Source organism: Heterocephalus glaber, unplaced genomic scaffold, assembly GCF_053883595.1.
Source record: "Heterocephalus glaber isolate CG9 unplaced genomic scaffold, H.glaber_assembly_v1.0 deba00000071, whole genome shotgun sequence".
Classification (NCBI taxonomy): Eukaryota; Metazoa; Chordata; class Mammalia; order Rodentia; family Bathyergidae; genus Heterocephalus; species Heterocephalus glaber.
In genome coordinates this window covers 6,937,292-6,963,461 of record NW_028258137.1, presented here as the reverse complement: position 1 = coordinate 6,963,461, position 26,170 = coordinate 6,937,292, and the positions used below count along the sequence as shown (strand labels likewise).

The 26,170-nt window shown below is 44.3% G+C and overlaps 1 protein-coding gene across 5 annotated transcripts in view; it reads right to left on the bottom strand.

Annotated features, from left to right (window-relative positions):
• LOC147830596 (uncharacterized) overlaps positions 1-26,170 on the bottom strand; it is a 423,672-nt gene that overhangs the window by 189,851 nt on the left and 207,651 nt on the right. The gene's annotated exons all lie outside the window — the stretch shown is intronic.

The following is a 26,170-nucleotide window of genomic DNA, read 5'->3' as shown; positions in this document are numbered from 1 at the left end:
CACAGTTCCTAGAACACATGGGCACTCTAATTAATTGTTGGATGAATCAATGAAAGAACAAATGGACAAATCAAAAAGATCAACTATAAGAAGTGTTGGTAAGGATACGGAGCCATCAGAGCCCTATACATTGCTGGTGAAATTGTAAAACAGTGCTACCATTTTGGAAAAAAAGGTTGACAGTTCTTCAAAATGTTAAACCTAGAGTCATCATGTGACACAATGATTCTACTCCTAGGTATTCGATCCAAGAGAATTGAAAGCATATGTCTCCACAGAAACTTTCGCATAAATGTTCATAGTAATATTATTCATCATAGCTTAAAAAAAAAGATGGAAAGTGACCCAAATGTAAATTCAGCTGAAGAATGGATAAACAAAAGATGTTACATTCATACAATGGAATGCTATTTAACAATGAAAAATCATGAAAATGTGATGCATGCTACAATATGAATGAATCTTGAAACCATTATACTGAGATAAACAAAATGAAATAAACTAATCACAAAAGCCATATATTGTATAATTCCATTTGTATGAAATGTCTAGAACAGACAAATCCACAGAGACAGAGAACAGATTAGTATTGCAGGGGATCAACTGCCCAGGGATCCAGAAAAATGTTCTGAAATTAAATATGGAGTTGGTTGCACAACTTGGTTAATATGCTAAAAATGTTGAATTGTATACTGTAAAGTGATGAATTTGAGCACAGAGAATTTTTAGAAGAGTGGAAATACTCTCTGTGTGATACCAGAATAGTGGATAAATGTCATTATACATTTATCCAAACCCATAAAATGCACACACCCAGAGTGAACCTTAAGGTAAATCACCCACTCCAAGTAACTCTGGTCTGTCAGTGTAGTTTCACTCGTTATACCAAAAGTGCCGCTCTGGTGGGAGACATTAGAAACGGGGGATGCTATGTATGTACACAGGAGGTATATGAGAAATCTCTGCAGCTTCCACTGTCAACTTTGCTATAAAACAATACTTTTAAAAGCAGTAAATTTTACAGTAGCCAATAATATCTCAGCAAGGCTGTTATTTAAAAAAAGAAGCTCATACTGTGCCAGTTGTCTGCCTCCCATGGCCAGCACCCCCTCCCCCAGCATGCACACACACTCACACATGCACACACACACACACACACACTCACACTCACTAGGTCGTCTCTATTAGGCAGTGGGGCCTCTTTAGGGGTCACCACCTTTTGGCTCCTCACACAAGTCTCCTCCCTGGGCCCTGGGAAATCTATGGGGGACGATGCACCCCTACCAATTCCTATCATAAATTCACTCTAGGGAGTTCAGCTTTGAATACTTCAGTAATGAATCAGTTTGGGCTCTGGCCCCAGAAATAATAATAGTGCACCTTCAGCAAAGTCTGTTTTGCAGCTTGTACCGTGTAAACATTTTTAAATGATGGAATCATGCATTGTCCTGGCTCATCCTTGATTGCCTCTTGTCTAGGCCAACAAGCACATAGCTTGTTTTTCTCACTAAAAAATGAATCATAAACTTTATCCAGCACCCCTACCTCTCCAAGCCAGCTCTCCCAATGTCTCTGTACATTTAGAAAGTCACAGGCAAAGGACATGTAGACTCTACACAGGACCCTACCAGAGCAGGACTGAAGAAGGAACCAGAGTTTGTTGAGAATTTAAGGGGAGCTATAGCCACTTTTTAATGTACTTTCAAAAAATGTGGCCTCCTTCATGGATATTTATGAATAATTTGCCATTGGATGGAAACATGCACTAATTTTGAAAGCCTATATGAATAAACTGGCAATTACTCATCCCTATAATCTCAGCACTCTGGGAGGCTGAGGCAAGAGGATCGCAAGTTTGAATGCAGCTTGGACACTTTGGTTATTTAGTGAGACTGTGTCTCAAAATAAAAAGGGTTTTGATTATAGCTTAGTGCAAAGGCCTTGAGGTCAATCCCCAGTGCAGCCAAAAGAAACAAACAAAAATTAGCACTTAGATTATTTTTAAGATATGGAAGACAGATTTTTTTAAAACAAATACAACTTCCTTTTATAAAAACATCTACAGATATTTCTACTTCAAGTTTCATAGCTCCCAAATATTATTGAGATCCATCTCTCTGTATCATGTCTCTGCTCACATGCCCTATTCCATCCAAATTCAGCCCTGGCAGGTTCAGTAGTCTCCTTTCTGAGCCCTTTTCTGGATGTCTTTATTATGTATATTGCTTATTTAATTGTCATGAAAGATTTATAATACATATATCATTACAGTTCTATTTTACAGACTAAGCAATTAAGACTCGGAGAAGTCAAATGACTTGCTGAAGATTTCCCAATTCATGTAAAGGGACTGTACTTCATCTCTGCTCAGTGAATTTCCAACATTTTTTCCTGTGACAATATGTTTCCATCTTACTACCCCCTTTTAGCCAGAGTTCCTTCTCTCTTTCCAATCTGGGGAAACTGATACTTGTTGAGGAGTTCCAGATTGAAATCCATAGTGTAACCTTCTTCCATGATACCACACTGGAAATCCATGGGGGTTGGATGGACTCAAATGAGTAAACACTTTTCTGTAACTAATGGTGAAAGATGTTAGGAAAATGAGAGATTTAACAACCTTCCTGCTTTGGATAGACACAAAGGTCTGTTCAAATTATTGGAAAACACAGGCGACCTTTAATCAAATGTTGAAAGATTTCAAAGAAGAAGGAAACTATGTGAGATAGGTTAGTCAGAAAACATTTTTCAAGGAAGGTCTGCTGAGTCCTGACTGACAAGCAGTACTTGGAACCATATCTGGGTCACCAACAGATAAACCAAACACTACAGCACTGAACTTTGTAATTCCCATGCAGTGTGTTTTCTTCTTCCTTATGGGGACTGTGGCAGAGGAAGGTTAGATTTCTGCTTCTCTCCGAAGTAGGGTGGGGAGTTGTGCCTGCTTTATTTCTGTGGGAGTCCTATAGGTCAAACCCTCTGCCCATCTTTCCCCAAGCTCCTCTCCCTAGAGGATGACTTTCTCAACTGGCTGTGCAAAGTGAAGGACATCCCATGGGCTGATTGCCACCAGTTCCTGTGTCTCCAAAAGGCAAGAACAGACCCCATCCTTCCAGTGACCCTAGCACAAAATTCACCTGGGGGTGGGGGGCGGATCTTGTCCCCAGATGACACTTGGTAATGTCTAGAGGCATTTCGGTTGTGATAACGTTGGAGGGAAGAGAAAGTGTTTCTACTGGCACCAAATAGGTAGAGCCTAGCACTGATCCTAAAAGTCCTACAATGAACAAGACAGCCTCCCGCAACAAGGAATTAACCAACCTGAAATCCAGTGATGCTGAGTCTGAGAACTCTTGCTCAAAAGGACCTATTCTTATTTCTTCCAGTTTCTGCTAAAGTCAAACATTTCCCTAAATGGGAAGGAGAACCAGCTTTCCCTTCTCCATTCTCCCTTCTCCAATTATTGGTCCAGTTATTGACCAAGTTATTGAGACCATCAGGATCTGGGTACCAAAGCCAGCTGTTTATTCATATCTGAAAGCAATGTGTCTTCCTATTCTCTTTATTTTCCTTTCATCTTAGTTGGTGCACTTGGTTTGGATTTTTCTTTAATTGCAATGATTATATTCCTGGTTCTGGTTCAGAGGCAAAATAAGCAAAGTTTCAAGAATGTGAGGTAGGTGGCTACCCTGAAGTCTCCCAGCATGGCCTCTGCTGATTGTAGAAATCATGCATTTTGGGGTGTGTGTTTTTCTGCCCACACCATTGTTTCCTGCTCTCCAGTCAGTTTCGCCCTTGCTCCTACAGCTCCCTAAACTCAAGAGACCAGAGAACAATGCCATGTGGCAGGATTTAGGCACCATGGTCTGATGCAGAGCTTCAAGATGCTAGCACCCCATTAAAGTCTGTCTTTCTAGTAACCCCATCACCTGTGAAACTGGGAATTGGGTGTCAGGGGAAATGGGGCAGAGATATTTCATTTGCTGTGAAAATTCTGGATCATCCCAAACTCAATGACTGAGATGCATTTTTAAGAGGAACAGATGGGTGACTGTGAGCATGAGGGCTTCAGATGCTCAGAGGAGAAAGATGTTCAAGCCAAATCTCCTGGGGGAGTCCATCTGGCCCAGGCCATGACAATGCACCCCCAGGAGGAGGATAGATGAGGCCTGAGGAGCCTTCAGCTCTGAGGGGGCGGGCTTTCATAAAGGCCACTGTTCTCATTGGCTGCCAGTCAGTTCAGGTCTTGAAGGCAACCAATGGGCCATCTCAGGAGAGAAGAAAGAAGACCCTATGAATTTGATCTGCCATCAGGGGTGGCAGGAGGACCCTGCATACAAACTCATGTGTGGCCTAGGCTCTTGCACAATGAAAAGTTAACAGTTGCAGGTTCTATAAGTTCAGGAAGAAAGACTGGAGCATCCAAGGGCGACTCTCAGTGGGCATTCAAGTCCCACAAGCTGCCTGGTGTTCTTTTTCACAGCAGGGCTTTCCATGATGCAAGTCATTAAGCTTCCCAAATCCCAAATTCCCTAGCCTTGCAAAACTTCAGCTAATATTGTAATGCAATCATTCTCTGAAATGTAACACTCTCTGGCATATGGGGCATTCACAACTAAAAAGGACAGCACATGGCTCTGAGCACAGGAAAGATAACAAAGGAGACATGGTGAAGGTCTAGCATAGTGTGACAGTCCTCAAACTTTGGTCCTCAGCAGCTAGGCACTCGACTATAACCTACTGAGGTTCCCAAAGAGCTTTTGGTTATGTAAGTTACATCTGTTGATTACCTACATTGTAGAAATTCCAACAGAAACAATCTTTAAATATTTATTTACCAATGCACTTAAAATAATAGCTGACCCATTACATCTTAGTATAAATAGCATGGTTTTATTTAAAATAATCATAGTTTCCAAAACAAACAAAAAAAATAATTTAGCAAGCTGACTGCCCTGTAAATTTGTTCTCTCTCCCCCTCTTTCTCTCTCTCTTCCCTCTTCCTCTCTCTCTTTCTCTCTCTCCCCTTACCTCCACCCAAGTGCTAATGAGCAAGTCCAAGGCCTCACACATGCTAGGCAATCACTCAATCATTGAACTACATCATCAGCCCTAGATCTTTTTATGTCTGACTTAATGAAAAAAAAAAAAGCTACACTCTCACATCAACTCCTGCATTTAATCTGACATAGTCTATTTTTTTGGTTAAAGTCTATGAAGAAAATCCAGACATAATAGGAAACAAATAAATATTTTAGGGTTTTTTTTTTCAGATAATTGGGGGTAATATTCTTTGAAATTACATCAAAACTCAACAAGGGGTATTTTTTAATCACTAGTTGCACTGTGGAAGGTGAAACCTTATCAGTAAATATTTTGTGTTCTGATTACAATTCATTTGTCCGTCATGATTTTGAATGGATCTTTTAACACACAATGCTTTGGTCCTTTGGAAAATATGGGCTCCTGGAGTTACACAGTCTTTCAAATATTTTCACATTTTGTTTCCACTCTATTTTAAAAATCACATTTGTTGACACCACCCATCTCATCTCCAAAGTATTCAAGTATCTGGAAGCTGTCAGATACCAATTTTCCAAAACTCTCATTTTCTCTTGGAAGTTGGACTTTTAGCACTGGCAAAAATTCTGTCAGTCGGTTTCCTTGAAGTGACAGGCTCATTTTATACATTTTCAAGCAATTGCCAAACACCCATGTCTGACTAATCCTAATCAGGCTGTCAGTTGCTCTTCAGGGTAAAAATGATGTTTTGTGAAAGTGGCTAGGTCAGCTCAGGACTCAGGCAGCCACACGGATGGCTTTCCTTGGGCCAATCAGTGCTCTTTGCTGTGTGCCAGAAGCCTAAAGCATTTTCTGTGCATTTTCCATTTTCTCATGCCAAATATTAAAAGAGATGAACTCAGGTGTTGAGGTTTGTTGAAGTCATCTTTACTGCTTTATCAGGACATTCTGGAGAGGAATCGGCTTTGTTTGTTTCTGTTCTTTCCCATCGCCAACACAGGGCAGTGGGTGGTAGGATACAGGCACCTGCAGTTCCGAGCTGCTGTTTTGACTCCTGCTGAGGCACTAGCTATTTGACCCAGCACCAGTGACACCAGCAAGCAACATTTTGATATTATGGAGAAAATAGTTTTGATCTCCAAGACTCCATGAAGGAATCTTGGGGACACCCTGGGATCCACAGGCCATACTTTGAGAACAATGTCTCTAGGAGCCACAGAGGCCTTGAGAAATTCCTAGACCTTGGTGTGTGAGACCAGCATCTCCTCCTGCTTGGGAAGGCTGAGACAGGAAGACTTCTGGGATTCCAGTGGCTCTGTATTTTTGTTTCAGAAAAAGTATGCTTATTGAATGAACAAAAGCAGCATAGACACATACGATGTTGACAGGAAGAGACTAATTACAGTCAAGATTTTGGATTCTGATAGGTTCCTAAATTGTTTCCTACAGCCAAGAGATAGATAGGTAGGCCAGTGGACAAGCAATGGAATATATAAGTCTATATATCAAAAATATGGTGGTGGTTTAATTTTTTAAAAATGATTACAGTAAGACACATTGCCATGAGTGCCCCTCAAAATCTACCCCTTCGCTTCAAACATGCTGATCCCTTGTTTCTGCCACTTTCTGAAGCAGTTCTAGAAGTCCTCCTTTGTGTCTTTAGTTGTGTCATTGTGGTTACCTTGATGTTCTGAATTGATTCAAAATGTTTCTCTTTCACGGTCATCCTGACTTCGGGAAAGAGCCAGCCAAAAGTCACATGGTGGCTGATTCAGTGAATAAGGTGGATGAGGACATGGTAGAATGTTTTTACAAGCCTGCCTGTCGGACGGTGCTTTGCAGCAGCATTCACTATACTTTTTTTTTTTTTACCACACTTCATAAAGCGACTCAGGAAAGAGGACTTCCAGAGCTGCCTCTGAACATGACGAGAACAAAGGGATAAGTGTTTGAAGCAAGGAGGAGTATTTTGAGAAAGATTAATGGCAATGTTTTTTACTGTAATAAATTGTTTTCAATTTAAACATTCACTGTATATTTTGATCATACTTCTATGCTACCCCAAAATGGGTCATACTGTGCATGGTGGTCTCTGTTGTGCAGCAGCACCATGCAATAGTACCTCTCTAGCCCCAGTCCCCAAGAATACCCGTACTCTCACCTCATTATTATCTAATGCATGCAGAATAAGAATTCCACTTAGGGTAGAAACTCAAATGCACCCTGGGTAGGGTGTGGTCCTTTATCCTTCTGGGAGAGAAAGAGGAGTGGTGACTAGGCTCTTGGGGCCCTGGGCAGCCCCAATTTTACCACCATCCTTTGTGAGAACCGAAATGGAGCCCGAGGAGGAGAAAGCACCTCTTTATTGTTGGCAGAAGGCAGGAAGGGCCACCCCTGAAGGTCTCAGACATGAGGTGACCCTGAAGGCACTCTCGTGGGACCAAGGGTAGGTGAGCAATGCAGACGAAGCAGGAAGCAAGTGTAAAGGCGCCGTGGGGAAGAGCAGCCAGGTGTGTCCTGGGCAAGCATGACAGACGTGTCCCAGTACTGCGGGCCGGGGCGGGGGGGGGGGGGAGCCAGAAGGGCAGAGGTAAGAGATAAGAAGGAAGAGGCCCTGAGGAGGAGCCATATAACCAAAGGTCGCAGCGGCAGTGATAAGCATCGAGAGGTCACTGGAAGTTTCCCCTGGCCACAGTGATCAGATTTTTTAAAAATCTAGCCTCAGTGTGGAAAAAACACAGGAAAAGCATTGGGAGCACATGGCCTTCACGGGCTGAGCAGCCAGGAGGGTTTCGAAGCAGGGCAGCGGACATGGCTGGAGGGAGCCAGGAGAGCTGTTCAGGGCAACTATGCTGTGAACCCTCATCCAGGTCTCGGCCCTTCACCCGGAGGCTCATTAGAGCAAGAAATCACAAGTTAATCCTGTAAAATTTTTTTAAAAGCAAAGGAGAAAAGTGCCACACGTGAGTTCTCTCCTTCCCCCGAGTGTGTATTTGATGACTCTGGGTTTCCTCAGCAAAAGTCAATGAGACAATTAAGTCCCTTCCCATTTTTCCCCTTCCTGATGGCAAACTGTGTTAAAAAGGCTTGCGCGACACTTTTCACACCCGCGCTTGTTAATAATTCATGCAGTCGCCTTCTTCAGTGCTTTTGTCTGTGCTGCGTGAACCCGGTGACAGTGTAGGGGTTCTCACTTGGCTTCCTGAATGCTGCTTCCTTACGCACACTCAGAGGCCTCTTCTCTAAGGCCCACAATTCCAGGCTGCTGCTTTGCTAATTTTGTCAGCTCACTGTGTGGCAACTTCTGTCTACCTCGGATCATTTCGTCCAAGGACAGAGGCTGAGCCAGAGAAGGGGCTGTGGCTGCTACTGTAGCCTCACCCTGGAAAAGAATTTCTCAACCTCCGCACTATTGACATTTGGGGACAGAAAATTGTTGGTGATGATGGCTTGTCCTATGCACCACAGGACACAAGGCAGCATCCCTGGCCTCCCCCACCAGATGCAAGTGGCACCCCACCTCCCCAGCCCTCCTCCCAGGGCTCATGATCAGAATCACATTTTAATCAGACCCCAGGGAATGCATAGGCAGTGGGCTTTGGGCTGGTTCTGGTTCTCTAACTGGGCTACGGACCAGAATCACCTGTGGATAACCAAGGAGATCCTAGTGCCAGGACTCCAACCCCAGAGATTCTGGTTGAGTCCTTGCAGATGCAACCTGAACACTGGAAGTTTGAAGACCTCCCTAGGCAATTCTGAGACAGCACAGTTGAAAACTGCTGTTGTTGATGTAGTTCAGCTTTAATCCTCACCTCTTGCAAGAGAGGGAACTGAAGCACAGAAGGATCTGGGAACTTGCCCTTCTGAAAATCAGTACCACCCAGATTCATGCCATAAACTTCCATAAGGAAGTAACCCTGTTAACGCTCTACTCATCCCTCCTAGGACCTCTGAGCATGGTGACTGCACCTTGTGAATTTCTCTCCTTCTGCTTGGATGGAAGATCAGAAGCCGAGGATGACGTCCTTCTGGCTCACCCTGCCTAGCTCTCCCCAGTACTTCGAACCTCCTTGCACAGAACAAGGAAGCAACCATGGACCAAATGAATGGGTGAGGAGGCAGCACAGGAAGGAGCTGAAGGCGCACCTCTCTGGTGCCAAGGTCTCAGCCACAGCACACCGCCAAGGAAGTCAGAATACAGCGGCACGTGTTTGCCGCGTAGTTCGGGGCAGCTCGACTCTCCTCCTGCCCGCTCATTTACCAGACGTTCAGTCTTGGCTTCTGCTGTCTGAGGCCCAGGGGGACCCAAGCACCAGCATCTCCACAAAGGAGGCCTTGTCTGCCCACTCTGTACTTCCAAACCAACATCTTTCTGCATGGCCAGGCCAGCTATGCCTCTTCATAGGCAAGGACACCAGCATCCAGAGTGGCAGTAGATGCTTAGGAGCAGTAGTACTTGCTCCTAAGTACTGAGGAACTGCCACTCACAGGGACTCTGTGATCAGCCCTGCCAATAACCCAGCTCAGAGGGGAGTCCCTCCCTCCAAGGCAGCACTTTGGATCTCAGGCCAAGCTACCTCATTTCTTACTTTCTTCCTCACTCCTCACCCCTTTACCCCAATAGAATGCTCCACCTACCACTGCCACATGACTTCCTTTTTCTTCCTTCCATGTGCCACTCTCTTTTGCCTTGGGGCCTTTGCATATGTTCTTCCAGTGGTCTGGGATACTCTCCCCTAGCTACTCATTCTCCATCTCCTCCTAGAAGCCTCCCCAGAGAGATGCCTGTTTCATGTTGCATCCCTACAATATGGGGAACTTTGGGAGGGCAGTGGCCACATTTACAGGCTTCTCTTTGTACTCTAATAGCTGGCATAATCTCTGGCTCAGAATGGGTGCTAAGTGAATGTTTATTCAAGGAAGGAATAAACCAAACACTGTTTGTAGCACCTCAGCCAAGACTGGGAATTATAGATTCCCTTTCAACCATATCTAAGGCTGGAATTGGCAGAGAAGTGAACAGGAGGCAAGGAGGTAGGGAGGGAAGGAAGAGGGGGAAGAAGTTTGCTTTTGCTTGGCTATTCAGAAAGTTGGATTACTTGTCACATGATCATAAAAGAGTCCGTTGTCAGACTACTGCCTCCTTGGTGGCCTCCAGGACACAACCTGAGCTATCAAAGGACAAGGTGACCCTGATCAACAGCAACCAGATCTGTGATTGAGGAGGAGAAGCAGATCTGCCCAAGGCAGGAGTCAAGAGCCCAGATTGGCTGCACCGAAGTCAGGCAGGCACAACCCTCCCCAATAAGGAATGTCCACCTAAGCCTGGCATTGTGCCCAGAGATTTTGGGCTTCCTAGAACGTGTGAATGCAAATATTTGCATGATGAAAAGTTAACAAACCAGGATGCACAGGCTTCCGGGCCAACTCTGGGAAACACAGCTACATACTTGGCTGTGAATATTGTTGGCAGCTCAGCAGCCAGGGCAAGCAGATCAGATCTGGGTCTCCATCTCTCTCCCCTCTCAAGGCCACCTTATGTTTTATAGATGCAGCCTGAGTCTGAGAAATCTTTGGAAAAAGGCTCCACTGCCTTCCCAAACCAAGGGGTACACTTTGTATGGAGGAAAAGAGTATGACCTGAAGATATAAGTAGCTTGATGGAGGAAAGAGATAGTTCCAGGAAGAAGGCACAGCCCCAACTATGGCATAGAGGCCAGCATGCATCAGGCATGGGCAGGTGGTAAAACTGGTATTGGACACACACACACACACACACACACACACACACACGAATCAGTGGGTAAAAACACTGGGCCACATTGATGAGGATTTTGGAAAGCTGGATGATGATGATGATGATGATGATGATGATGATGATGATGATGATGATGATGATGACTGATGCATCGGATCTACATACAGCCTTAGGGTTAATGCACTTTTCTATTATTTAAGAGGACCAATGAAGTCCTTTGTTCTAGATCTGCCAGGCCAAGTGCCCGGTAGCTGTCAGCCACTAGTCTTCTCATTCAGTTCTCACTGAGTTCCAGGATGGAACTGCCCCTACCACCATGCAACTCAAGGTTAAGCCAAACAAAGGGAAAACAAAGTCAAGCCTGTGTATAAATGCACTTGGGAATTAGCCAAGATAAGACTGGTGTCAATAAGCTCTGGAGCAGGGACTCTGAGTTCAAGGTCTTCTTCAGCTTCTCACACCATACATGGCAGCTAGAACTCTTTCCCAGAGGGAGTGGAGTCCGGCACTGATCTGCGGCAAAGCAGCCTGACACAGCCCAAGAGTGTCTTAGGGAGATTTTTCGGGCAAGAGGGTAGAAAATGGGATGGAGATGAGGAAGCCAAAGAGCCTCAAGAGCTTTTAGGTTTTGGGGAGGTGATTGGATCACTGGAGAGCGATCCTCATCAATTAATCACTGATGGGTTTACAGCTAAATGTGATATTGGGAGGTGAAGCCTGATTGGAGGAGTTAGGTCACTGGGGGCATGGCCTGGAAGGGTCTGTCTCCCTCCACCCTCCTTGATCTCTTTCTCTCTCTGCTTCCTGTCCCTGCCATGCTATAAGCTGTTTCTCCTCCTCCATGCCCCTCTGCCATGCCACCCTGCCTGGGAGCCAACTAGCTGACTACGATCCAAAGTAAATCTCTCCTCCTTAGAGTTGTGGGTGGCAGGTACTCTGCCTCAGTGATAAGGAAATAACTAAGACAGTAATGGTCCCAAAGAAAAGTGGTAGCAGTGAGTCAGAAAAGGAAGGGGCAGATTCAAAAGCTTTGAGACCAAGAGTCTATCAATGCCATATAGTGACAGAGCACGGAGAGAAAGAAATGAGAGCATTAAAATAACCACCACTTGAGTACAGCAGACAGTGCCACATGGCTGTCTGGATGAAAAGAGGTGCTTAGAATTACACAGGAAGTGGAGACGCTGAGCGGTCATGCCCTTCACCTTCTCTTTCTTCGCTTCCTCTTCCTTATCCTTCTTCTTTGGGATAATTTATTGAGGTGAAATTTGCATAGCTCAAAATGACCCCCTTTAAAGCGAATGATTCCGTGGTTAGTATATCCACAGTATTATATAACCACTACCTCTATCTAGATCTAAAACATCTCCATCACTCCAGAGTGAAAGCCCTTACCCATTAAGCAGACTCTCCCCATCCCTCCACTCTCCAGCCCCTGGCAGCCACCAATCTCATTTCTGTCTCTACACATTTCTATATTCTGGTTAGTGTATTTCACAGACATGGAATCACACAATGCCTGGCCCTTTTTGGCTGACTTCTTTCACTCAGCATCATGTTTTGTGATTTGTCTATGCTATATGTTATATCGGTCTTTCATTACTTTTTATGGCTTAATTATACCCCCTTGTATGAACAGACCACAGTCTGCTCACCCATTCACCCACTGATGGAAATGTAGATTGCTTCTGCCTTTCCGGTCAATTGCATAGTGCTGCTATGGACATGGGGGGCATGCTTGAATCCCTGTTCTTATTCTGGGTATGTACCGAGGTGTGGGGCTGCAGGGCCACATGGCAGTTCTACGAGTATATTTCTCTTTGGGAGAAGCCTCAATCTGTGTTCCACAGTGGCTGCACCATTTTATGCTCTTGCCAACAATGCAAGAGGGTTCCAATTTCTCCACTGCTGCTTCATCAACAACCCTGTTCTTCCCTTTCCTGCCTAGCACTTGGAGTTGCCAGCCACAGTGCCCTTGAACTTAACACATGCACTTTATTTACTTCCAATTAGTCCACTCTGCAAATCAGCATTTCTTCTCTGCCTGTTTTCACCTTGTCTATCCAGGATCTTTAATCCCAACACACCTGTTAAATCCATGATTCCACACCTCATGCCTCAGCCCTCCTCACCAGTAAACCTCATAACTGCTCAGGATGTCTCAGGTTGGCTGGATGGTGATAACTCTAGGGCAGTGATAGCAAATATTCATCTTCTAAATCAGCTCTCCCAATGGATTTGGCTGCACAAATCAACCATGTTAAGGATTCTGAGGCTGTATCTGGCGCTACAGAGCAAGGTAGAGTCCATGTGAGTGTGGAATTGGGAGAACAGGGCACCAGCTAACCGTGCCCAGCTGTCCACCCTGTGTGCCTGCACTCCTCAGCTCCTACCTGCTCACACATCCTCACCCTAAGTTCTCTCCCTGGGGTCCTCTCTGCCCTACCTCATGGTTCTCCTACTTCCTCTTATCCCCTAGAATATCCTTAACCACTGCATCTCCAGAGCACAAGCCAAACCCACTCCCTTAGGACAAGATCATGGCCAGTAGTACTATGAGTTCTCCCAAGTGGTAGAACAAGAGATGATCATGAACTAGTAGCCAATGTCTCATCTCCAGACAGGGCCACAGGTGTGGGGCAGGTGGGGCCTGCCAGGTGGCACCGACGGGAGGGTGCGCACTGCTCTTCTCTTTATTTCTGGTCAGCTCCCAGCTCTGTAGCCAAAGACCAGGGCTCGGGCACCAGCAGCGGGGGAGCTGGGTCTCACTGCATCCTAATCTTGTCCCTGTGCAGAACTGTCAAGCCCTCACATTTCAAAGGCAGCAGTTGTTTTGAATGCCAACAATAAGCTCTTGCTCTTTGACTCGTTCTGTGAACACCACAGGGTTTTCGTCTTTTTTTCTTTTGGTTTTTGGTTTAGATCTTTTGAGTGCCACCAAGCCCTGCACAAAGCAGACATATGCAAGGGAATTCCCCCACTTTGAGCTCTGAACACTGCCGACCAGGAGCCTCGATGGGGCTTTGATGTCTGCATGGAGCCCAGCTGCACACAGGCAAGTGCAGACCTTAGCCGCTGGAGCTGTTCCTTTGCATTTCTACATGGAGCAGAGCCGTGCTGAGAAGCAGAGTGCACGAGAGCAGAACTGGAAGGGGCGTCCCCCACCTCTGCCCAAGCTCACCCTTGAGGATCTCTCTCCTGAACTATTCTGCAAAGCATACTCCTACCTGGGCTCTGGCTTCCCACCCTCCCACACTGCAGCTTTCGTCCTCATCCACAGAGGGACACTCGCCACTTTCCTGCCATCCAGACTTTCTAATCTCCGCAGCAAGGGTAACCTGGGCCTCAGCAGTACCGGGCTTTCATGCTCTCCAGCCAAAAGCTGTCAGTGTTTTTCTGCAAAGGGCCAGAAAGTCAAGGATTGAGGCTTTGAGCTCCACGCAGTCTCTATCATAACTGCTCACCTCCACCCAGGGGCAGAAAGCAGACATAGACAACATGCAAAGGAATGGTTGTAGGTGTATACTAATAAAACTTTATTTACAAAAACATGCCAGGGGCCAGATTTGACCTGCAGGCTGTAGTTTACCTCCCTGCTCTAAAGCCATAGGCAAAATAATATATAAGTGTGCATTTTCATGGGAGCAGATGCATAGCTTTCAGGAGACAGTCAAAGGATCTCGTGGGCCCCCAAATGCCAGTGTTCTGGGATTGCCCCACTTGGCCTTCTGGCTTTCACTGGTCAAGCACAGTGGCTGTGATTATTGATATTTGCTTTTTGATTTTTTTCTTATATAAAGTAATATAACACACAGGAAAATTAGCAAGCCCATGAAAGTGTGAAGAACCACTTCTTAAACAGGGAGTAAACAGAACAAAACTCAGCTCTACTTTGCTATCATTAATATAATCCCAGGATAGTCTGGTTACATTTTCCTGTATGGTTTGAGAGATCATATTGACATTGTGAATCTTGCTACCATAAACTCATTTGGGCATAAATATTTTCATGTTTAATAGTAGCAATGATCATTTTGTTTGTTTTTGTGGTGGTAGGGATCAAAGCCAGAGCCTTAGACATGCTGGGCAGATGTTTATTGTTTTCTATGCCATTCTGCAGGTACACAAAAGGCCCACTGCTTGGGCAGTACTATTCCTAGCCCCTGTAAGAGAGTAGTGCATTGTGGGGACAAAAAGAGAAGAGAAGGTAGATATTTCACCAGGTAATGATCAAGTCTATTGGCAATACCCATATGTTTCAGATGAGGGCACTGTATCCATTTGAGCGAGATATAAGCACAGAGAAATCTTGCAATAACCATGTTTGCCCAGCCACAAATGGAGTAAGATCAACTGAAAAGTTATTATTTTACCCACAGGGTTGAATCACACGGAATTGGCATTTTTGTAGCCCAAATACAATCAAGTCTGATTGTACTTCCATCCTTAGCTCTGTGACATTTTCAAATTTAAATTTGTCTTGGTTGCCCATGCTGTGAATCACTTTGCTGAAGGAAGTCCTACCTATTGGTGGCACAAGTCCTAGTGCCATCCATGAACCCACTACTTACACGACAGGGAGGATGAACTGATGGCCCATCTAGCTCAGCCATGAGTTCCTCAGCAGGAAAAGGTAGATACAGCATCTACATCAACAGGCTGCTATGAGGACTGAAGAAAACATGATGGCAAAGTGCCCACTCCACGCACGGGAGGAAGGAGGTGCCTGATTCAGAGGAGCTGTTCCCTGACTCCTGCTGAGCACCCTGTCTTGGCATCACAGCCTTGGGACAGTGGAGCACAGTCCCTCCCACCTGCTCACCCTGCTCAGAAAGAAAGAAGTGAGCTCCAATGATGGAAAGTGAGGGGAGCCCAGGACTCAGAGACTGGAGGTGAAGTCTCAGTGCATCCAGCCTGGTGTACAAAGTCCCTTAAGCCAGGAAGCTTACAAACAACAGAAATTTATCTCATGCTCTGCAAGCTGAGAAGTCCACGATCAAGGCCCCTGCAGATTTGCTATCTGGTAAGGTTCACTTTCTGGTTCATAGAGAGCTGGCTTCTCTCTGTGTACTGTCCCTGTGGAAGGGGCAAGTGAGACCCCTTGGGCTGTTTTTAATAAAGACACTAATCCTGTTGATGAGAGCAGAGACTGATCACCTCCCCAAGGCTCTGCCTCCTACTAGGTAGCCTTGTGTAAGGGGGTAGGGTCTCAACATATGAATTTGAGGGGACACAAACATCAGGCCACAGAAAATGGCTTGTTTGAGGTTGAGCTAACTGGCACCCATTTGAGAGTGACCCATACTCTACCTTTATGATGACATGACTAAATAGTACCTGCACCGCCGCTAAGGCTGAGGTCCAGGTTTCCAGTCACATGATCAAGCGGACATGAATTTGCCAGTGGAGGGAGGAGGATGGCTCCTTAGAGAGAGAGGAGTTCCCACTGCAGAACCTCACAGAGCCACACATCCATGCTGGTGAAACAGCTCTGAGGTCTTGATACTCAGAGTTCATCTTATTTTTAAAATACAGCTTTGGCCGGCAGCACAAAAGTCTTTAGAGTTCTTCTCTGAGAATCTGAGGACACGTGCAAAGACATTCCACTGAGTTGTATTAAAAACCAATATTGAAAGTTAAAATGCTCTTTCCAGACATCACCAGTTCCTTCTAAATGGGTGAATCCTTCTCCCCTGATGTAGTGGATGGATTTCTGCAGCCTCAGCCTTTTGGGAAAATAAGCACCCCTAGAAGGCCCTGTGCCTATTTCATTGTGAATCAGGTGTAAAATTCGGATGGCACTCTCTCCGTCCTGCCTACACAAAACATGCTGAGTCTTATAAGCTGGCAGAGATCACACTGCAGGATGGAAATCTGGGACTCAAGGCTCCTTTTCTTTCCTGTCTTCCCCATAATGCTCTGCAGAACTCACAGAATGGTACCTGCACTAAAACTGGAAAAACAAATAGCTCTGAGAGAGTGAGAAAAACTTATTAGAAGAGATGATTATAGGAAAGAAAAAAGTAAGAGAACAACAGTGATGTCTCAGCCTCAATCTTGTGTTGTAAGACATGTGGCCTTGGACAAGGGAAGTGGATATACCAGGACAGAAGCAGGACTCCTAGATGCTCACTAATATACATTGTCTCTTTCTTAGAAAAGGGCACTGTGCTAACAGACCATTTCCAGCCTCTCTTGCAGCTAGGTGTAGTCATGTGACAATGAGGTAACTTCTAAAAATGACCTTTGTATGAGCTTTTCATCACTGGGACTGAATACCCCACATGTACAACTTAAAGGAGAGGTTTATTTTGTTTAACATTTTCAGAGGTTTCAGTCAGTAATCAGCTGGCTCAAAGCAGAAACATGGTGAAAGGTGTGGCAGAGCAAAGCTGCTCACTTTATGGCAGCTAGGAAGCAAAGTAGGAGATAGCATCAGAGAGGAAGGAGCAAAGGACCAGGTATAGTACCCAGGTCATTCCTCCCTGACCCACCCAGACATACCAGGAGGTGTGCTTTGTGGCCCCCAAGTCAATCAGGGTGACAATTAAGACTAACCAGGACAACCTTTAAGAAGAAGTATCGCTTTATACTTCTTGCTCTCTTGTGGCCTGGAATGCATACCTGATAGCTAGAGCTTGGGCAGCCATCATGGACAATGAGGAACCATGCTAAAAATACCAGAGTCATATGGTAAAACCCATGTCTCTAAAGACTTCAGAAAGCTACCATATCAGCTTGGACTGCCTGACTCTAGTTATTCTTTGATTTATAAGAATAAAATCATTTGTGGTTAAACCACTGTAGAAGAGTTTCTATTATATAAAGACAAACTTAATTATAATGATACAAGTACCAAATTCAAAGGTTTTCTGTATACCCTGAAAAGCCAATAGGACTACAGAGAACCTGAGAGACAAGAATATAAGACATAAGATTCTCTCTGTATTTATCTGTCTATCTGTCTCTCCCTCCATTCCTATTCCAAAGCTGAAATGTTTATTAGAAGTTTATAGTATTTATAGGATCATATAGTATAGTATAGTATAGTATGTGTAATTTCTTCTAACTTTAAATGAAAACCTAAAGAAAAAAACATGATTATTGCAAAACATGGTTTGGACATTATTGTGCTTTAGTAATTTTCTCCAGTGTGAGTTTTAAATTTTGATTGGGGGGGTGGGTACCAGGGATCGAACTCGTGACCTTGCACTTGCGAGGCAGGCACCGGAACCACTGAGCTATAAATTTTGACTTTTAAAACTCCTAGAACAGAATACCAACTATTCTAGACTGACACCCAGAACTCCTACATAACTTTACTCTTGTGTATCTAAGACCCACAGACAAACACAATGCTTGATGTTTTGTTTTTTGGTTTTTGGGTTTTTTTGGTAATGAGGATCGAACTCAGGACCTTGCACTTGTGAGGCAGGTGCAGTGCCACTGAGCTAAATCCCCAGGCCCTTGATGTGTTTTTTGAACCAGCCTCTCCCTCAGTGATCCTTGTCCCAGGGAACAGCACCCACACCCACCCTGTCCTTCTGGTCCATCACCCAGGTCCCAGTTCCCTTTCTTGCTGCCATCTGACTCATAAGCAATTCCCCACAGCCACTCCTAAATCCATCCACTGATTCCTCTATACCCTCTATGGGCTGATGCCAGCCACCAGAACTTCCCCTCTTGACAGCTGCCATAGCTCCTTCTGGCCTTGCTGGTGTGCAATTCTGGCCTTGCTCCCCTAAAAAGCTAAAATGAGTTCTTTAAAATGAACATCAAATCATATCATGCATCTAATCAAAACCTTCCAATCCTTCCCAACACGATTTAGTGTAAAATCCTCACACTCCCCACCCGACCAACAGCTCCTTCTCCCCATCTCCTGCTTGTTCTCTGGTGTCTATATGTGTCTTTACATCTGTTCTTTACATATACTAAGTTAATTCCTTCTTTGGGATTTTTATTAGTCAGCTTTTTGCTGCTGTGCCCAGATACTTGACATACACAACTTAAAGGAGAAAATGTTTATTTTTGGCTTACGGTTTCAGAGGTTTCAATCCATGGTCAATTCAGAAACATCATAGCATGTAAAGGAAAAAGCTGCTCACCTCATGGCAGCCAGGAAACAGAAAGACAAGGAAAGAGCCAGAGAGGAAGAGGCCTGAAACCAGATATATTCCAAGGTTATTCCCCCATGACCCACATAGTCACAACCGAAAACAAGCTTACTAATTTCTTAGCCACCTCTCAAGCCCATTAAGTTGACCAGAGGCACCAACACAGGACTTTTTACCTGCGTCTTAGTCTCCTTTGGCGAAGAGCTTTTTCACACCTTTGCCTGGGTCACCCTGAACCCTGGGACTTCAGCTAACTGTCATCCTCCCTCACCCTCAGCCTCTATCCTCCACTGTGTCTTAACATCCTCATAATATTTGTGAATGCCTAGCATTTAGGGATTTATTTGCTTGTTTGAACCTCCCACTGGACTGAAGCTCCACAGAGAAAGGAACTTTCTATATTCTTACAGCTATATCCTCCCTACCTGGCATCTAGTAGGTGCTCAATAATTATTTCTAAATGGATGAGTTAAGAGGCAATGCCGTCAAAGTATTAAAATCAGCTGAGTTTACTTGACTCTGCTTCTGAAGTTCACATTATGAATATTAAATGCAAAATGACTCTAAATATCAATCCATCCATCGAGGACCCCAGAATTCAATTACCTCCACCACCCATAGTCCCCATACAGCACCCCATCTCCCTACTCAAGACTTTTCTTGGGAGTGCCCAACCATGTCTTCAGCTAAACTAAGAAAGTACCAAATTGCTCATCAGTAGCAGGCGGGGGAGTGGGGGAAGTTAGAGAGTAATAAAAATATTGCTCACTTTACATCCCCACCTCTTCCTTTTCTCTCTCTGTTGCCAAATGATAAAGGTTATTAAGAGATTATTGAACAACTTTAACCATCTACAGTTGATGGACAAATCTCTAATTAAACAAATCAGAGATACAAGTCAGCTAGTTCCAATGTTAGGTAGCCGTAACTCAAATACATCATCCTCCAGACTGTTCTTGGTGTTTGCCTAGGAACACAGCAAGCACACTGAACCACAGTATCTGCAGGGCACTCCACCCACTCATGTACACCCCAGGGACCGGGCCTTTAAGCATAACAATAGAAGCAGAGAAAAGGCTCAACTTCAAGCTGGACAAGATGGAATAATCAAAATGCGCTAATACATTATTGAACACAAAAGCTGTGAGTTAAATAGCAATTAAGTTAATAAACCAAGTCTCCTTTTCTTCACTGAATCAAAAGATCTCAAGTGAATTTTCTTATTGGACACTCAGTTTATTGATGCTTTTAGACAATACCTTTAACAAAGCAAAGATGGCAGTGTGGATTAATAACTAGCAGTCTAGGAGCCAGACAGGTCTGGGTTCAAATTGCACCTTAACCCCCTGAAATCCACTTAGCTTTAAGTGAGTGACTCAAACTCCTTGATGTGGATCTTGCATTTTCTCATCTTGGGAAGTAGGGCTGCAAACAACCCTGGCTTCATAGGCTGCTGAAATTATTAAAAAGGGATGTTTTGCCAAAGATAGCCAGTTCACGTCAAACGCTAGTTCTGTCCTTTTATACCCAACTTTATTATTTCCTGCCCTGAATTAAGCCCTCATCAGCAATGATGACCACTTAGTCTCATAGTTACAGATTTAACTATACTTAGTTACAGGCAAATGATTTCAGATGGTTAAGTTCATTTGCAAATGGACTCTTCAAGTGGATTTTAACATGAGTTTCTGTTTCCTCTTAAAATATCAGTTCTTAACACACCCCATTACAGCACGAATCTTCTTGACTCTCATATAAAATCACAGTCACTCCCTTGTACTCACCACTCCACACTCAGCATCCTCCTGCAAAACCTGTGGATACTTCCTTCCCCTAACTGTGCATATCTGGCTTCTCCTCAACCTCCAGTCTCTGCTCAATGTCACCAGCTCAGAGTAAAACCCTCCATGAGTACTCCAGGTAAACATTATCCCATTGTTCTTTCCCAATACCCTTACTGTTTCCAGCAGGGCACATAGGCACAGTGTAAAGCTGTACTTTCCATGTCTGCTGGCTTATCATCTGTCTGTCAGTAAGGGGTACTCTCTTACCAGCTTCTCTGCCGACACCTCAGAACAGGCTCCCAAGAAGTATTTAATGAGGAACCAAGCATACCGACTTGGTGATATCACAGGTTTTTTTCATGTCCTACCCAAGGACAAAAAGATGAGGATCTGTCTGCAAGTAACTTATCTAGGAGAAATATTCATGAAGAACCATCAAGAAGTGGGAGAATAGGATAGAGAGGTGAATAAAACTGGGAAATGATAAACATTCAAGCTAGTTACCAGTATAGACAACTAAGGCTCTTGTTGAGGTGGAGGTAGTACTAAGAGCAGAAAAGAATAACCATGAGGATGTCCACACAGCCTGTATCTATCCACCGTTCACCAGAGTTGTTGACTGAAAGCTGCAGTTCTGAAACATTCCCAGCTTACTCCCATATGCAGGCAGAAAAAGCACTCCAGTAGCCAGGGGAAGCTCTTAAAAGAGTCATAAGGGCTGGCAGTTGGGAATCTGGCAGGGTGCACACCAAAGCACTAATTTCACATGGTAGAGGTGACAGTAACCTTAACTATTGCAACAAAATTCCAGGCACATGGTCTGGCATCGAAAATGAGGTTACTCCCTCATGTCCATGAATCATGCTGCAAACATGCACATGGAACACACCTAGGGTGCCCAGAAAAGACACACACACACACACACACATACACACACACACAGCAGTGAACTTTTCTGCACTCTTCTAACATGACCTCTTGAAAACAAAGCTACATAGCCACCTTTAGAGAATAAAAGTCAAGTCAGCCTGTGGTTAAATGCCCCCATGTTGGGACCCTCCAACTGTGGCTCTTGCTTGAGATCCGACATGACTTTGAAACAACCACTATCACATTAACAAGGTTTATGCTGCAAATTATTCTCTACAAAGACCTATTAAAAGTCAGTGATGAGTGAAAATAGCCTTCAAAATTTCATGTCAACATTCAAGCCCTAGATTGAGTTTCTCCTCTCCAGTTTCATTCAAATAATTATGTTCCCTGGATTAAATGATTTTTTAAATTCGATTGCATCCCATTGCCATATGCTTATTTTATTTGGATGAGAGAGAAAGGTATCTTAATTTCTCATAATAAGAGCTTTCATGAAAGCTGGCACTTCAGTGGCATGGCAGTAATCAAAACTGAATTCTATACAAGAGGAAAATTATATTGCCTTCCAAATTAATTTGCAAATGGTCACAATACTAATAAAATGCAGGCTAGACTGTGATTTCTCTCCTACAAATGTCCAGCTCCTCAATAACCAGGAGAAACAAACTTGGTGAGGGGCACAATGTCAGATGTGTATTACGTGCCAGAAAGACACAGCTCAGCCGAAGAAGAACATGACAACTTTGGAGGAACACTGCCTCTTGTTCTTGTTTTCAGTTGCCTTATGGTCTGTACCTGATCCTAGAAATTGCTAGTGTATACCCCTGGAAACTCGAATAAAGAAGGGACCTCATTTAGGGCACAGCTCTATTTTTCAAGCCCCCATTTCTTCTTTAGGAGGACTTTGACAATGCTCCCAACATGTTCTTCCACTTTGTTTTTACCATCTACAGCACAAGCGTCCCCTTGAAAGCGCCCTCAGTTGTTGGATGGGTCTCTTTCCAGACCATAAGTTGCCTGAAGATAAGGTCTTTGTGGCTGTGTTAGTTTCCTATGGCTATTGTAATAAATTATCACAAATTTAATGGTTTAAAGCGACACAGATTTATTCTCCTGCAGTTCTGGGGGTTTCAGATGTTTCCTTATCTTTTTCAGTTTCTCAAAGCCACCTGTGTTCCTTGGTTTGTAGCTCCAAACCACTCCAACTTCTGCTTCAGGTATCTCATCTCTTTCTCCTTTACCTTCTTGTCTCCATCCTATAAAGACCCTTGTCCTTAGGCCCAATCTGGATAACCCAAAAGCATCTTTCTATTTCAAGATCCCTAATCACATCTGCAAAGTACCTTTTATCGCATAGATTAGGACATAGATATTCGGGAAGACCATTTTCTGTCCAGCACTGCTAATCACCACTGTGTCACAGGAACCTAGCCCAGAGAAGCCACATCCTCGTAACATGAAATCATAGCAATGGGGCAATACAAAGAGGACATCTGAAGCATATGCTTTGGAGTATAAGATCAGGCACATGTGGCCATGACCTGCTATTAGCCTGACCAGCTTCCTGAACATTTCTTAATCTCAGTTTCCCCACCTATATGACAGAATAATTAGTAGCTCTCACCTTGAGTAGTTGATAAGTTAAATTCAATAATCAATAATACCTGTTGAGTTTCACCCAGTGCTTATTATGGTTAGAACTCAAAGAATGTGTATTTATTGAGACACAGAACTAAGCCAAGAAGCAGAAAATACACTTTATAAGAGACCAGATGGTAAATATTTTCACTTCTGAAGTCTCTGGAGTCTTGGTCACAGCTATACAACTCTGCCACAGTAGCACAAAGGTATTTATGGACAATACATGAATGAGCAAAGCTCAGCTTTACTCACAGACATTCAAATCTGAATTTCATGTAGTTTTTACATGCTTTGAAGTTTTTCCTTTAGCTCTTTTCTGGGCTATTTAAAAATGCAAAAACATTTGCTCTTTATTCAACTCAAAAACAGGTTGTAGCCTGGATTTAGCCCATGGGTTGTGAGTTGCTGAACCTTGCACTTGATGGCCCTCAAACTCTCTTCTAAGACTTTATGAGCCCAAGAACTGGAAGGTGGTGTTGGCGAGAGGAAACCAATCCAACCTAAGTTCAAATACAAATTTCACCTTTTTAATGGCTGGGTCACCTCGAATAGTTGATTTAACCTCTCAAAGTATGTTTTCTCATCAGTCAAATGAGAAAGTCACACCTCATATGGGAGTGGAGATTAAAATGAACCAATCACATAATAGAGTTCCTACTGTTCATTAAACGCTGGATTTCATCCATTATCATCCACTCGGAGGAAAGATGCTTTTTCATTGGAAGAATTCTGGCTTTAGACTGAGCTGCTTTTCAAGGAGGCAATTCTCAGTAACAAGGTAGAATTTCCCACGAAGTCTTCCTACCCTTTTAACGGCATGTGATTTCCCCAAATTCAGATGTGATAATTTACTCAAATTCATGGAACAGCAGCAACTCTAGACTGCTCTGCACACCACACTGGCCTCACTAAAGCGGAGCTTGCTAGAGAGAGAGAGAGAGACATACCTGTTGCTGGATCCCTCTGAATGTGCTCCTTCCTACTGAAGGCAGAGACTAGTGGGCAAATCCAGGGATTGAACCCAAGGTCAATCCCAGCTGAATTGAAGATAGGATGTTCTCAACTCACTGACAGCAAAGGAAGCTCCATCTCCCCCACCCACGTAACAAATTCTTCTCCCTGCAGGGGGCATGCAGTGAGCAGAGGCACACAGTGATAAAACACCAGCTAAGCGCTTACATCACTTTACAATCAAGCATCTCCAAATCTGTTTATCTGATCAGCCCCAAATTCTGTCAGAGCGTTGACATGTGCATTTCTAAATAATTTCAGGATGTCAACCTGAATAGACCCACAGAATCGGAAAGTTAATTATCTCTGACAACTTTGCCAGCTAATTTCCTATTTATATGTACCAAACCGGGGGCCTCTTTCATCCCCTCCTGTCACAAAGGATTTATCAATCAAATCAAGGCCTAAAATTGTCTGCCAAGGCATTCCAGCTTCCCAAAGGGGCATTTATCTGATGGAAATCTCGCAGCCGATCCAGTGACAGTGAGGTTGACACAGAACAGAATAGGGGCTGCTTCCTTTCTGTATGAGGCCCTGGGGCCAAGAGCCCTGCTGGACAGCTCCCCCTACCCCATCCAGCACCCCTCTTCATCCTCTTGTCTTTATCTGGCCATGCTTGTCATGCGCTGATTTCCAAATGACACCAGCCTCACCTCTGGGTTTCAGCTGACAGGCCCAGCCAACACCAGAGCCCTGCCTATCTGGGCAGATCGCTGACCCCCACTCAGGAGAGCACACCCTGGGAAACCAACCGGCCAACGCTGACAAGCAGCTTGATGGTGGCATCTGGGGCTCCCGCTGTCGCTCCTTCCTTCTGACATGTTCAACTTTAATGGCCATTTCCGCTGCCAAGTTCCCTGGAAAGTGGGTGTGCTTTATAGCACTGCAGCAGGCTGTGGCTGAGAACCCTGGCAGGAGTGGCCTGGGGGTGGGGGTGTCATTGCTGCAGCTGGCTCCATGTGAGAAACTCCCAGGAGGCAGGTGCAGTAGCTACAGGATGAGAAGGTGGCTTGCACCTGGTCTGGTGCCAGCCCAACCCCCTGATATATATACTGACTGGGGAGAGGCCCAGGGCCACAGCCACAAGGATTCCAACTATTCATTCACCTTGTTTTAGTTAGGGTTCTTGGGAGGAATGGAATTGATACGAAATATACGTGTAATTATGCAAGGGAATTTATTAGGTAAGTTTACAGGATAAGAAGTAGAGAGTCCATAATGGCCATCAGTGCGACCAGAGGCCAAAGAGTTCACGACGGCCATCTGCACACTAGAGAGCCAGAGGATCCAGAAGCTGCTCAGCCCAAGAAGATGGAAGCCATAGAGCAAGAGGGACCAAGGATGCAACACTCAAGGTCGAAGGCCTGGACGCTCACTGTAGAGTCACAGGTAGGAGTCTGCATTGGAAGGTAGGAGTCTGCAATGGAGACCAATTTCCAAAGGTAGTGGTGCAGATGAGCTCTTCCAGAATGAGGGCACTTCCTTCTTTCTCCTAGTCCCATCCAGGCTACAAGCCTATTGGTTGGTACCACTCATATCCAGGGTGGGTGTTCTCCCATCAGTTTGCTGGTCTACCTGTCAGTCATCCACAGACACACCCAGAACTGTGCTCCACTTACCTTTTAGGTGTTTCTTAAACCCTTCAAGTTGGCATAGTGTGATCAAGGGTCATACATCTAGTCAACAAGTATCCATCTACCATCTTCTCTGATTATCATGTACATGTGGCCCTGCCTTTTACAAACTTCCAGTGTAATGAATGACAGTCAATTGTTTCATATATTTAACAAATCTATGTCAAGCACCTTCTATGTCCAAGGCATATCCGAAGCATTAAAGATATCCCTGTGAAAAGTTTTTTAAGCAATAAATAAATAAATAAATAAATAAATAACTGTTCTCATGGAGCTTATATTTTCCTGGGCCAGCAAAAATCTGGCCCACCTATTCTTTTTATAAAAAAA